This window comes from Hyperolius riggenbachi, chromosome 2 (genome assembly GCF_040937935.1).
Source record: "Hyperolius riggenbachi isolate aHypRig1 chromosome 2, aHypRig1.pri, whole genome shotgun sequence".
NCBI classification, from domain to species: Eukaryota; Metazoa; Chordata; class Amphibia; order Anura; family Hyperoliidae; genus Hyperolius; species Hyperolius riggenbachi.
Genome location: NC_090647.1, coordinates 95,352,257 through 95,366,890, shown reverse-complemented (window position 1 = coordinate 95,366,890; position 14,634 = coordinate 95,352,257). Strand labels below are relative to the sequence as shown.

The 14,634-nt window shown below is 47.7% G+C and overlaps 1 protein-coding gene across 2 annotated transcripts in view; it reads left to right on the top strand.

Annotated features, from left to right (window-relative positions):
- Window positions 1-14,634, top strand: part of SMAD9 (SMAD family member 9) — an 83,586-nt gene that overhangs the window by 53,556 nt on the left and 15,396 nt on the right. The window lies entirely within an intron of this gene.

The following is a 14,634-nucleotide window of genomic DNA, read 5'->3' as shown; positions in this document are numbered from 1 at the left end:
ATTATAGCCAGATGTGTCCCCAGGATCAGTGTTCCCCATTATAGCCAGATGTGTCCCCAGGATTAGCGCCCCCACCCCATTATTGCATATGTGCCCCCCAGCATTAAGTTATGTCCCTCAGGACCATCAGATGTGCCCCCCATTATAAAATCCCCCACCCCATTACCCTGATGGGCCCCAATAATAATTTCAAACCCCCCACCTTCAGATTTTAAACCCCCACCCTCTGTTATGGGCAGCCTGATGTGCCCCCACCCCCTTATCACGATGCCCCCCCCCCCCAGATCGTAAAAAAAACGCCCCTGCAAGATGAATATCTCACCTTACCTGGTTCCTGCGATCATCCTGCAGCTCCAGCCTCCATTCTCCGCTCTTCACTCAGCCCTGTGACGCTGAATTTCCGGGTCCCGGCTTGATGACGTCATCAAGCCGGGACCCGGATATTCAGCGTCACAGGGCTGAGTACACCGCGGAGAATGGAGGCTGGAGCTGCAGGATGATCGCAGGAACCAGTTCAGGTAAGATATTCATCTTGCAGGGGTGTTTTTTTTACGATCTGGCCACGGGGGGGGGGGGGAAAGATGAATGATCACGCTGTTTGCTACAGCGGTGATCATTCATCCGCGGGGGGGTCACTAATTGGCTACAAGGGAACATGTTCCCTTTTGCCAATTAGTAAGGCAGCTGACAGTGCCGGGGGGTGCGCTCTGAAGCGCACCTGTCCCTGCACAACAGCGCTGCAAGCAGGTTAGTATATCTACGTGGCTGTGGCTTGGAGGGTGCCACAGCTGACGTAGATATACTGTAGTGGAGGGGAAAGTGGTTAAATACTATTCTCCAAGTCATAGCATCTTGGAGGGAGAAGTAATTTGCTGTAACCTCAAATTACCCGTACATAGGCCACAGATTATAGCACTGCTGGTATAGTGACGCCGGCTCAGGCGCTGCGTGGCTGGCTCTGTGCGCCAAGAAGAGGCACTTCGGGTTTGGAGTGCTATGGAGTCCTTCATGGGTGTCTACATACTGAAGCCCCTGAAACACTGATTTCCAAAAAATGAATAGAAGTTAAAACAACTTAGCAACAGTAAGATAAGGGGCTTAGATATACGTATATCACCGCTATGCGCGCTCCCGCGCATGTTCTCATTGCCACCCTTTAGTAGGGAGACCACTGAATGGGAACACAGTTCCCATTCATTGATCTAAGTCCACTTGTCAATGATCGCCAACATCAATGAGATGCCTTCGGTCATTGTAACAAAGTAACACATACACGCGTTACTTCCTGTTCGCATACTAACAGTATGCGCAGGAAGAAAAAGTGTGGGGGCATCTTGTGGCCAAATAGTAAAATTACACCTACATATATTTTTTAAAATATAAAATTAAAATTAACCCCTTACCTCCCCTACTCTCCCATAGTTACACCCAAAAAAATTGCATTTAAAAAAAAAAAGAAAAAAATACATAAATGGTTACCTTAGGGACTGAATTATTTTTTAATATGTATGTCTTGAGGGTATATTAATGTTACATTTGCATGAATGGGATTGCAATTAGTGATGGATGCAAAACAGAAAAAATACACCTTTATTTTCAAATAAAATGTTGCCGTCATACATTGTACTAGGGAAATATTTTGAACTTTGCAAATGGGACAAATAGGCAAATAAAATGTGTGGGTTTCATCCACAGTAGAACGTTTTATTTTTAAACTATAAAGGCCGAAAACTGAGATTTTTTTTTTCTCGATTTTGTTATTATTATTCCTGTTAAAATGCATTTAGAGTACAATAATTCTTAGCAAAATATTCCAACCAAAGAAAGCAAAAACAAGATATAGATAATTTTGTTATAACTATAAAGTTATTGGCGAATGAAAGGGAGAAGGGCTGAAATGTGAAAATTTCTCTGGTCCATAAGGGGAAAAAACCCTCAGTGGTGAAGTGGTTAAAGGCCTGTACCTACTATGTTATTTTTCCAACGACCTGTAATTTTTGGGAAGCAACAAGCAATTGTTTGTGCGATTGTTTCACGGCAGATCCTGCGCAAAGCACCGCGATCACTTGAACTCTCGTTTGCGCCGCCGTGTGACTTTGCGTATACCTGCAGCCAGGGAGAGGGAACGGAGAGCACTCGTTATCATGGGACATCGCAGGGATCCATCTTCTTGGGTCGTGAGGTGAGTATTCAGCTTAGGTGCTAAAAAAGCTCAAAGGGTCATTAACCACTTCAGGACCACAGTCTTTTCGCCCCTTAAGGACCAGAGCCTTTTTCTCCATTCAGACCACTGCAGCTTTCACGGTTTATTGCTCGCTCATACAACCTACCACCTAAATGAATTTTGGCTCCTTTTCTTCTCACTAATAAAGCTTTCTTTTGGTGCTATTTGATTGCTCCTGCGATTTTTACTTTTTATTATATTCATCAAAAAAGACATGAATTTTGGCAAAAAAATGATTTTTTTAACTTTCTGTGCTGACATTTTTCAAATAAAGTAAAATTTCTGTATACATGCAGCGCGAAAAATGTGGACAAACATGTTTTGGATAAAAAAAAACCCATTCAGTGTATATTTATTGGTTTGGGTAAAAGTTATAGCGTTTACAAACTATGGTGCAAAAAGTGAATTTTCCCATTTTCAAGCATCTATGACTTTTCTGACCCCCTGTCATGTTTCATGAGGGGCTAGAATTCCAGGATAGTATAAATACCCCCCAAATGACCCCATTTTGGAAAGAAGACATCCCAAAGTATTCACTGAGAGGCATAGTGAGTTCATAGAAGATATTATTTTTTGTCACAAGTAAGCGGAAAATGACACTTTGTGACAAAAAAAAAAAAAAAAAAAAAAAAGTTTCCATTTCTTCTAACTTGCGACAAAAAAAAATGAAATCTACCACGGACTCACCATGCCCCTCTCTGAATACCTTGAAGGGTCTACTTTCCAAAATGGGGTCATTTGTGGGGTGTGTTTACTGTCCTGACATTTTGGGGGGTGCTAAATTGTAAGCACCCCTGTAAAGCTTAAAGGTGCTCATTGGACTTTGGGCCCCTTAGCGCAGTTAGGCTGCAAAAAAGTGCCACACATGTGGTATTGCCGTACTCAGGAGAAGTAGTATAATGTGTTTTGGGGTGTATTTTTACACATACCCATGCTGGGTGGGAGAAATATCTCTGTAAATGACAATTTGTTAATTTTTTTTACACACAATTGTCCATTTACAGAGATCTTTCTCCCACTCAGCATGGGTATGTGTAAAAATACACCCCAAAACACATTATACTACTTCTCCTGAGTACGGCGATACCACATGTGTGGCACTTTTTTGCACCCTAACTGCGCTAAAGGGCCCAAAGTTCAATGAGTACCTTTAGGATTTCACAGGTCATTTTGAGAAATTTCGTTTCAAGACTACTCCTCACGGTTTAGGGCCCCTAAAATGCCAGGGCAGTATAGGAACCCCACAAATGACCCCATTTTAGAAAGAAGACACCCCAAGGTATTCCGTTAGGAGTATGGTGAGTTCATAGAAGATTTTATTTTTTGTCACAAGTTAGTGGAAAATGACACTTTGTGAAAAAAAACAATAGAAATCAATTTTCCGCTAACTTTTGACAAAAAATAAAATCTTCTATGAACTTACCATACTCCTAACGGAATACCTTGGGGTGTCTTCTTTCTAAAATGGGGTCATTTGTGGGGTTCCTATACTGCCCTGGCATTTTAGGGGCCCTAAACCGTGAGGAGTAGTCTGGAAATCAAATTCCGCAAAATGACCTGTGAAATCCTAAAGATACTCATTGGACTTTGGGCCCTTTAGCGCAGTTAGGGTGCAAAAAAGTGCCACACATGTGGTATCGTCGTACTCGGGAGAAGTAGTACAATTTGTTTTGGGGTGTATTTTTACACATACCCATGCTGGGTGGGAGAAATAACTCTGTAAATGGACAATTGTGTGTAAAAAAATCAAAAGATTGTCATTTACAGAGATATTTCTCCCACCCAGCATGGGTATGTGTAAAAATACACCCCAAAACACATTATACTACTTCTCCCGAGTACGGCAATACCACATGTGTGGCACTTTTTTGCACCCTAACTGCGCTAAAGGGCCCAAAGTCCAATGAGTATCTTTAGGATTTCACAGGTCATTTTGCGGAATTTGATTTCCAGACTACTCCTCACGGTTTAGGGCCCCTAAAATGCCAGGGCAGTATAGGAACCCCACAAATGACCCCATTTTAGAAAGAAGACACCCCAAGGTATTCCGTTAGGAGTATGGTGAGTTCATAGAAGATTTTATTTTTTGTCACAAGTTAGTGGAAAATGACACTTTGTGAAAAAAAACAATAAAAATCAATTTTCCGCTAACTTTTGACAAAAAATAAAATCTTCTATGAACTTACCATACTCCTAACGGAATACCTTGGGGTGTCTTCTTTTTAAAATGGGGTCATTTGTGGGGTTCCTATACTGCCCTGGCATTTTAGGGGCCCTAAACCGTGAGGAGTAGTCTGGAAATCAAATTCCGCAAAATGACCTGTGAAATCCTAAAGATACTCATTGGACTTTGGGCCCTTTAGCGCAGTTAGGGTGCAAAAAAGTGCCACACATGTGGTATCGCCGTACTCGGGAGAAGTAGTACAATGTGTTTTGGGGTGTATTTTTACACATACCCATGCTGGGTGGGAGAAATAACTCTGTAAATGGACAATTGTGTGTAAAAAAATCAAAAGATTGTCATTTACAGAGATATTTGTCCCACCCAGCATGGGTATGTGTAAAAATACACCCCAAAACACATTATACTACTTCTCCCGAGTACGGCAATACCACATGTGTGGCACTTTTTTGCACCCTAACTGCGCTAAAGGGCCCAAAGTCCAATGAGTATCTTTAGGATTTCACAGGTCATTTTGCGGAATTTGATTTCCAGACTACTCCTCACGGTTTAGGGCCCCTAAAATGCCAGGGCAGTATAGGAACCCCACAAATGACCCCATTTTAGAAAGAAGACACCCCAAGGTATTCTGTTAGGAGTATGGTGAGTTCATAGAAGATTTTATTTTTTGTCACAAGTTAGTGGAAAATGACACTTTGTGAAAAAAAACAACAAAAATCAATTTTCCGCTAACTTTTGACAAAAAATAAAATCTTCTATGAACTTACCATACTCCTAACGGAATACCTTGGGGTGTCTTCTTTCTAAAATGGGGTCATTTGTGGGGTTCCTATACTGCCCTGGCATTTTAGGGGCCCTAAACCGTGAGGAGTAGTCTGGAAATCAAATTCCGCAAAATGACCTGTGAAATCCTAAAGATACTCATTGGACTTTGGGCCCTTTAGCGCAGTTAGGGTGCAAAAAAGTGCCACACATGTGGTATCGTCGTACTCGGGAGAAGTAGTACAATGTGTTTTGGGGTGTATTTTTACACATACCCATGCTGGGTGGGAGAAATAACTCTGTAAATGGACAATTGTGTGTAAAAAAATCAAAAGATTGTCATTTACAGAGATATTTCTCCCACCCAGCATGGGTATGTGTAAAAATACACCCCAAAACACATTATACTACTTCTCCCGAGTACGGCAATACCACATGTGTGGCACTTTTTTGCACCCTAACTGCGCTAAAGGGCCCAAAGTCCAATGAGTATCTTTAGGATTTCACAGGTCATTTTGCGGAATTTGATTTCCAGACTACTCCTCACGGTTTAGGGCCCCTAAAATGCCAGGGCAGTATAGGAACCCCACAAATGACCCCATTTTAGAAAGAAGACACCCCAAGGTATTCCGTTAGGAGTATGGTGAGTTCATAGAAGATTTTATTTTTTGTCACAAGTTAGTGGAAAATGACACTTTGTGAAAAAAACAATAAAAATCAATTTTCCGCTAACTTTTGACAAAAAATAAAATCTTCTATGAACTTACCATACTCCTAACGGAATACCTTGGGGTGTCTTCTTTCTAAATTGGGGTCATTTGTGGGGTTCCTATACTGCCCTGGCATTTTAGGGGCCCGAAACCGTGAGGAGTAGTCTGGAAATCAAATTCCGCAAAATGACCTGTGAAATCCTAAAGATACTCATTGGACTTTGGGCCCTTTAGCGCAGTTAGGGTGCAAAAAAGTGCCACACATGTGGTATCGCCGTACTCGGGAGAAGTAGTACAATGTGTTTTGGGGTGTATTTTTACACATACCCATGCTGGGTGGGAGAAATAACTCTGTAAATGGACAATTGTGTGTAAAAAAATCAAAAAAGATTGTCATTTACAGAGGTATTTCTCCCACCCAGCATGGGTATGTGTAAAAATACACCCCAAAACACATTGTACTACTTCTCCCGAGTACGGCGATACCACATGTGTGGCACTTTTTTGCACCCTAACTGCGCTAAGGGGCCCAGAGTCCAATGAGTACCTTTAGGCTTTACAGGGGTGCTCAAAATTTAGCACCCCGCCCACTTGCCAGGACAGTTAACAAACCCCACAAATGACCCCATTTTGGAAAGAATACACGCTAAGGTATTCCATGAGGGCCATGGTGAGTTCATAGAAAATTTTATTTTTTGTCACAAGTTAGCGGAAAATGACATTTTGTGAAAAAAAAAAAAAAAACACAAAACCACAATTTCTGCTAACTTGTGACAAAAAATAAATCATTCTATGAACTCACCATGCACCTCACGGAATACTTTGGGGTGTCCTCTTTCCAAAATGGCATCATTCGTGGGGTCTGTCCTGGCATTTTAGGGTCTCTGCAATCATTACATGTATGGCCAGTATTAGGAGTTTCTGCTATACTCCTTATATTGGGCATAAGGGTAATGCACTGTGGGCTGAAAGGAAAAATGAACGTCAAACAATCAATCAATGTGGATGAAAAAATATCTGCCAAAAAATTTTGAAAAAAAAAAAAAAAAAAGAGGAGGAAGGCGTCTGCCAGGACATAGGAGCTGCCGCCCCAAAAATCCAAACCCACCAGCTCGTATGCCCTGGCAAACCTGATTTATCCATTCACACCGATCGATGTGGATGAACAAATCATTGCCAGAGTTCTTTTTTGATACAAAGTGTTTGCCAAAGCATATGAATCCCCAACACCACTCCTCAGCCCATATGCCTCGGCAAACGTATCTTTTTGACTGCGGAGGAGAAATCTCGTCCTGCAGCGCTGCATGCACCGACTTGTGTGTAAGCTGACAGACGCGCAATGTTCTGTCAGGATGCACCATCAGTGCTGCAGCTGATTGGTCGGTCTGGATAGAAAAAAAGAGAGAAGAAAAAAAGACAAAACAATACAAAAAGGAGGGGAAGGCGTCTGCCAGGACATAGGAGCTGCCGCCCCAAAAATCCAAACCCACCAGCTCGTATGCCCTGGCAAACCTGATTTATCCATTCACACCGATCGATGTGGATGAACAAATCATTGCCAGAGTTCTTTTTTGATACAAAGTGTTTGCCAAAGCATATGAATCCCCAACACCACTCCTCGGCCCATATGCCTCGGCAAACGTATCTTTTTGACTGCGGAGGAGAAATCTCGTCCTGCAGCGCTGCATGCACCGACTTGTGTGTAAGTAGAGTTGGGCCGAACCTCCGATTTTCGGTTCGCGAACCGGGTTCGCGAACTTTCGCGAAAGGTTCGGTTCGCGTTAAAGTTCGCGAACCGCAATAGACTTCAATGGGGATGCGAACTTTGAAAAAAAAAATTAATTATGCTGGCCACAAAAGTGATGGAAAAGATGTTTCAAGGGGTCTAACACCTGGAGGGGGGGATGGCGGAGTGGGATACATGCCAAAAGTCCCCGGGAAAAATCTGGATTTGACGCAAAGCAGCGTTTTAAGGGCAGAAATCACATTGAATGTTAAATGACAGGCCTAAAGTGCTTTCAAACATCTTGCATGTGTATACATCAATCAGGTAGTGTAATTAAGGTACTGCTTCACACTGACGCACCAAACTCATCGTGTAACGCACCGCAAACAGCTGTTTGTGTAGTGACGGCCGTGCTGGACTGGTGCGCACCATGGCGAGAGTGCAGGTTTTGGTGGCTTTACAGCCCATATGGTCAGTCACCTGGCTGATGTAGCTGAATGACAGAACAGTGACTGTCCAGCTGATCAAATTTGGTCTGACCACAATGAGGCAACGACCTTATTATCGTGGGTGTGCCCCCCGAGACACTCATCTAGGCGCCGGTCATTGCTCCATTGTGATACGCAAGCCCCTTCACCACGGCAAGGTAATGATCACGAAGGGGAATGGGCGCATGTTCATGCCTTTTTTTTTGTTGTTGCAGCTGCCCGCAGTGCAGCCAGAAAAATTAGGCAGTCATGTACACGCACCCGAAAAATTATTACAGCGGCCGCTGCTAGCAGCGGCCTAAAAATTTCAGCAATCCGCCTGGAGTCCCGGACCCTGTTGGTGGTGGCGGAGAAGGTAGTGAAGCGGCCTGCAGGCAGACATGCTGTGTGGAGGGACTGGGAGCGACTTAGTCTTCTTGGGGCAGGCCAGGCAGCCAGTCACACGGCGTGCAGGCAGAGATGCTGTATGTGCGGGGACTGACTTAGTCTTGGGGCGGGCAGCAGCCCTCCGGGATCCATGCCTCATTCATTTTTATAAAGGTGAGGTACTTAACACTTTTGTGACTTAGGCGACTTCTCTTCTCTGTGACAATGCCTCCAGCTGCGCTGAAGGTCCTTTCTGAGAGGACGCTTGCGGCAGGGCAGGAGAGAAGTTGGATGGCAAATTGGGACAGCTCTGGCCACAGGTCAAGCCTGCGCACCCAGTAGTTCAAGGGTTCCTCATCGCTGTTCACAGCAGTGTCTACATCCACACTTAAGGCCAGGTAGTCGGCTACCTGCCGTTCCAGGCGTTGGTGGAGGGTGGATCCGGAAGGGCTACGGCAAGGCGTTGGACTAAAGAACGTCCGCATGTCCGACATCACCATGAGATCGCTGGAGCGTCCTGTCTTTGACTGCGTGGACACGGGAGGAGGATTAGTGGCAGTGGTACCTTGCTGGCGTTGTGCCGTCACATCACCCTTAAAGGCATTGTAAAGCATAGTTGACAGCTGGTTCTGCATGTGCTGCATCCTTTCCACCTTCCGGTGAGTTGGTAACAGGTCCGCCACTTTGTGCCTGTACCGAGGGTCTAGTAGTGTGGCCACCCAGTACAGCTCATTCCCCTTGAGGTTTTTTATACGGGGGTCCCTCAACAGGCAGGACAGCATAAAAGACGACATCTGCACAAAGTCGGATCCAGTACCCTCCATCTCCTCTTGCTCTTCCTCAGTGACGTCAGGTAAGTCAACCTCCTCCCCCCAGCCGCGAACAATACCACGGGAAGGTTGCGCAGCACAAGCCCCCTGCGACGCCTGCTGCGGTTGTTCTCCTGCCGCTGTCCCCTCCTCCTCCTCCTCCTCCCCCAAAGAAACACCTTGCTCATCATCCTCTGAGTCTGACTCATCTTCTGCACATGACCTCTCTTCTTCCTCCTCCTCCCCCCTCTGTGCTGCCGCAGGTGTTGAGGAAACAGCTGGGTCTGATGAAAATTGGTCCCATGCCTGTTCCTGCCATAACGGTTCCTGGTCACGCTCATTCGCAGCTTCATCCGCCACTCTACGCACAGCACGCTCCAAGAAGTACGCGTAGGGAATTAAGTCGCTGATGGTGCCCTCACTGCGGCTCACCAGGTTGGTCACCTCCTCAAACGGCCGCATGAGCCTGCATGCATTTTTCATCATTGTCCAGTTGTCGGGCCAGAACATCCCCATCTTCCCAGACTGTTTCGTTCTACTCCAGTTGTAGAGGTACTGGGTGACGGCTTTCTTCTGTTCTAGCAGGCGGGAGAACATGAGGAGGGTCGAGTTCCAGCGAGTGGGGCTATCGCAAATGAGGCGTCTCACCGGCATGTTGTTTTTACGCTGAATTTCTGCAAATCGTGCCATGGCTGTGTAAGAGCGCCTCAAGTGCCCACAGAACTTCCTGGCCTGCTTCAGGACATCCGCTAAGCCAGGGTACTTTGCCACAAATCTTTGAACCACCAGATTCATGACATGTGCCATGCAGGGTATGTGTGTCAGCTTCCCCATATGCAAAGCGGCAAGCAGATTGCTGCCGTTGTCGCACACCACGCCTGCCTATCTCCAGGTGGTGCGGGGTCAGCCACTCATCCACCTGTTTCTTAAGAGCAGCCAGGAGAGCTGCTCCAGTGTGACTCTCCGCTTTGAGACAAGCCATGTCTAAGATGGCGTGACACCGTCGTACCTGGCATGCAGCATAGGCCCTGCGGAGCTGGGGCTGTGTAGCTGGAGAGGAGAACTGCCACTCAGCCAAGGAGGAGGAGGAGGACAGCGAAGAGCATGTAGCAGGAGGAGAGGAGGTGGCAGGAGGCCTGCCTGCAAGCCGTGGAGGTGTCACAATTTGGTCCGCCGCTTTCTGCTTGCCATCGTTCACCACCAGGTTCACCCAATGGGCTGTGTAGGTAATGTAGCGGCCCTGCCCGTGCTTGGCAGACCAGGCATCCGTGGTCAGGTGTACCCTTGACCCAACGCTCTTCGCAAGAGATGACACCACTTGCCTCTCAACTTCACGGTGCAGTTGGGGTATGGCCTTTCTGGAAAAATAAGTGCGGCCTGGCATCTTCCACTGCGGTGTTCCGATGGCCACAAATTTACGGAAGGCCTCAGAGTCCACCAGCCGGTATGGTAACAGCTGGCGAGCTAACAGTTCCGCCACGCCAGCTGTCAGACGCCGGGCAAGGGGGTGACTGGCCAAAAGTGGCTTCTTCCGCTCAAACATTTCCTTCACGGACACCTGACTGCTGCTGTGGGCAGAGGAGCAGGAACCGCTCAAGGGCAGAGGCGGAGTGGAGGAGGGTGCCTGTGAAGGTGCAAGGGAGAGAGCGGCATAAGCAGATGATGCACCTGAAGGAGGAAGAGGAGAAGGAGGGTGACTTTGCTTTTGTGTGCTGCTGCTGCTTTTGCTCAGGTGGCCATCCCATTGCTGTTTGTGCCTTTTCTGCAGGTGCCTTCGTAAGGCACTTGTCCCTACGTGAGTGTTGGCCTTTCCACGGCTCAATTTTTGTTGGCAGAGCGAACAGATGGCTTTGGTCCGATCTGAGGCACACACATTAAAAAATTTCCACACCGCTGAGCCACCCTGGGATGTGGGCACCTCAGCAGCTGATGCTGAAGGGCAAGTTGGCTGGCTGTACATAGGTGGCGAATCTGGCGATACATGGTGCCGGACTCTGCCACCAGCTGTTTCTGACGAAGAGCTGCCCCAGCTTCTTTCAGCAACTTCTATCCTCCTACTACTCTCTGACTCCCCCTCTGAACTGTCCCCCTCTTCATCTCCTCTATTGGGAACATACAGAGGATCCCTATCATCGTCATCATCGTAATCATCCTGCCCAGCTTTGCTTGCCTCAGAAAAATCCAAATGTGTAGGTCCTTCATCCTCCTTACACGTTACATCCATAGTGTTGTCGCGTAACGCAGACATATGAGCTGGTGAAAATTCATCTGGCTGTAACAATGGCTGTGCATCAGTGATTTCACCACCACTAAATAATTCTTGCGAAGTGTCAAATGCAGCGGAAGTGGTGCTAGTAGTAGCGCTGGTGGCTGAGCAAGATGAGGTGTTCTGTGTCGCTAAATACTCAACCACGTCCTGACAATCTTGGGAGGTGATGGGACGTGCCTTCTTCCGAGCACTGTACTGTGGGCCAGGTCCACACGAAATTACATTTACACGACCTCGCGCAGACCTGCCGGGTGGCCTTCCTCTGCCTCTGCCACTACCTCTTCCTCTTCCTCTACCTGTTTTGTCCATATCGGGTATGCACGGAGTGGTATATCACACTGCGTGCACTCACGTAGGTAGGTGGGTTCACTGAACTGCACAGGTATACAGTGGCGGGTTCACTGAACACAACAGGTATGCAGTGGCGTGTTCACTAAACAGGTATACAGTGGCAGGTCCACTGAACAGAACAGGTATACAGTGGCAGGTCCACTGAACAGAACAGGTATACAGTGGCGGGTCCACTGAACAGAACAGGTATACAGTGGCGGGTTCACAGAACAGGTATGCAGTGGCAGGTTCACTGAACACAACAGGTATGCAGTGGCGTGTTCACTAAACAGGTATACAGTGGCAGGTCCACTGAACAGAACAGGTATACAGTGGCGGGTTCACAGAACAGGTATACAGTGGCGGGTCCACTGAACAGAACAGGTATACAGTGGCGGGTTCACAGAACAGGTATACAGTGGCGGGTCCACTGAACAGAACAGGTATACAGTGGCGGGTTCACAGAACAGGTATACAGTGGCGGGTCCACTGAACAGAACAGGTATACAGTGGCGGGTTCACAGAACAGGTATACAGTGGCAGGATCACTGAACAGGTATGCAGTGGCAGGATCACAGTACAGGTATGCAGTGGGCTGAGGGCTCACTGAACAGAACAGGTATGCTGTGGCAGGATCACTGAACAGCTATGCAGTGGCAGGATCACAGTACAGGTATGCAGTGGGCTGAGGGCTCACTGAACAGAACAGGTATGCTGTGGCAGGATCACTGAACAGGTATGCAGTGGCAGGATCACAGTACAGGTATGCAGTGGGCTGAGGGCTCACTGAACAGAACAGGTATGCTGTGGCAGGATCACTGAACAGCTATGCAGTGGCAGGATCACAGTACAGGTATGCAGTGGGCTGAGGGCTCACTGAACAGAACAGGTATGCTGTGGCAGGATCACTGAACAGGTATGCAGTGGCAGGATCACAGTACAGGTATGCAGTGGGCTGAGGGCTCACTGAACAGAACAGGTATGCTGTGGCAGGATCACTGAACAGGTATGCAGTGGCAGGATCACAGTACAGGTATGCAGTGGGCTGGGGGCTCACTGAACAGAACAGGTATGCTGTGGCAGGATCACTGAACAGCTATGCAGTGGCAGGATCACAGTACAGGTATGCAGTGGGCTGAGGGCTCACTGAACAGAACAGGTATGCTGTGGCAGGATCACTGAACAGCTATGCAGTGGCAGGATCACAGTACAGGTATGCAGTGGGCTGAGGGCTCACTGAACAGAACAGGTATGCTGTGGCAGGATCACTGAACAGGTATGCAGTGGCAGGATCACAGTACAGGTATGCAGTGGGCTGAGGGCTCACTGAACAGAACAGGTATGCTGTGGCAGGATCACTGAACAGGTATGCAGTGGCAGTATCACAGTACAGGTATGCAGTGGGCTGAGGGCTCACTGAACAGAACAGGTATGCTGTGGCAGGATCACTGAACAGGTATGCAGTGGCAGGATCACAGTACAGGTATGCAGTGGGCTGAGGGCTCACTGAACAGAACAGGTATGCTGTGGCAGGATCACTGAACAGCTATGCAGTGGCAGGATCACAGTACAGGTATGCAGTGGGCTGAGGGCTCACTGAACAGAACAGGTATGCTGTGGCAGGATCACTGAACAGGTATGCAGTGGCAGGATCACAGTACAGGTATGCAGTGGGCTGGGGGCTCACTGAACAGAACAGGTATGCTGTGGCAGGATCACTGAACAGCTATGCAGTGGCAGGATCACAGTACAGGTATGCAGTGGGCTGAGGGCTCACTGAACAGAACAGGTATGCTGTGGCAGGATCACTGAACAGGTATGCAGTGGCAGGATCACAGTACAGGTATGCAGTGGGCTGAGGGCTCACTGAACAGAACAGGTATGCTGTGGCAGGATCACTGAACAGCTATGCAGTGGCAGGATCACAGTACAGGTATGCAGTGGGCTGAGGGCTCACTGAACAGAACAGGTATGCTGTGGCAGGATCACTGAACAGGTATGCAGTGGCAGTATCACAGTACAGGTATGCAGTGGGCTGAGGGCTCACTGAACAGAACAGGTATGCTGTGGCAGGATCACTGAACAGGTATGCAGTGGCAGGATCACAGTACAGGTATGCAGTGGGCTGAGGGCTCACTGAACAGAACAGGTATGCTGTGGCAGGATCACTGAACAGCTATGCAGTGGCAGGATCACAGTACAGGTATGCAGTGGGCTGAGGGCTCACTGAACAGAACAGGTATGCTGTGGCAGGATCACTGAACAGGTATGCAGTGGCAGGATCACAGTACAGGTATGCAGTGGGCTGAGGGCTCACTGAACAGAACAGGTATGCTGTGGCAGGATCACTGAACAGGTATGCAGTGGCAGGATCACAGTACAGGTATGCAGTGGGCTGGGGGCTCACTGAACAGAACAGGTATGCTGTGGCAGGATCACTGAACAGCTATGCAGTGGCAGGATCACAGTACAGGTATGCAGTGGGCTGAGGGCTCACTGAACAGAACAGGTATGCTGTGGCAGGATCACTGAACAGGTATGCAGTGGCAGGATCACAGTACAGGTATGCAGTGGGCTGAGGGCTCACTGAACAGAACAGGTATGCTGTGGCAGGATCACTGAACAGCTATGCAGTGGCAGGATCACAGTACAGGTATGCAGTGGGCTGAGGGCTCACTGAACAGAACAGGTATGCTGTGGCAGGATCACTGAACAGCTATGCAGTGGCAGGATCACAGTACAGGTATGCAGTGGGCTGAGGGCTCACT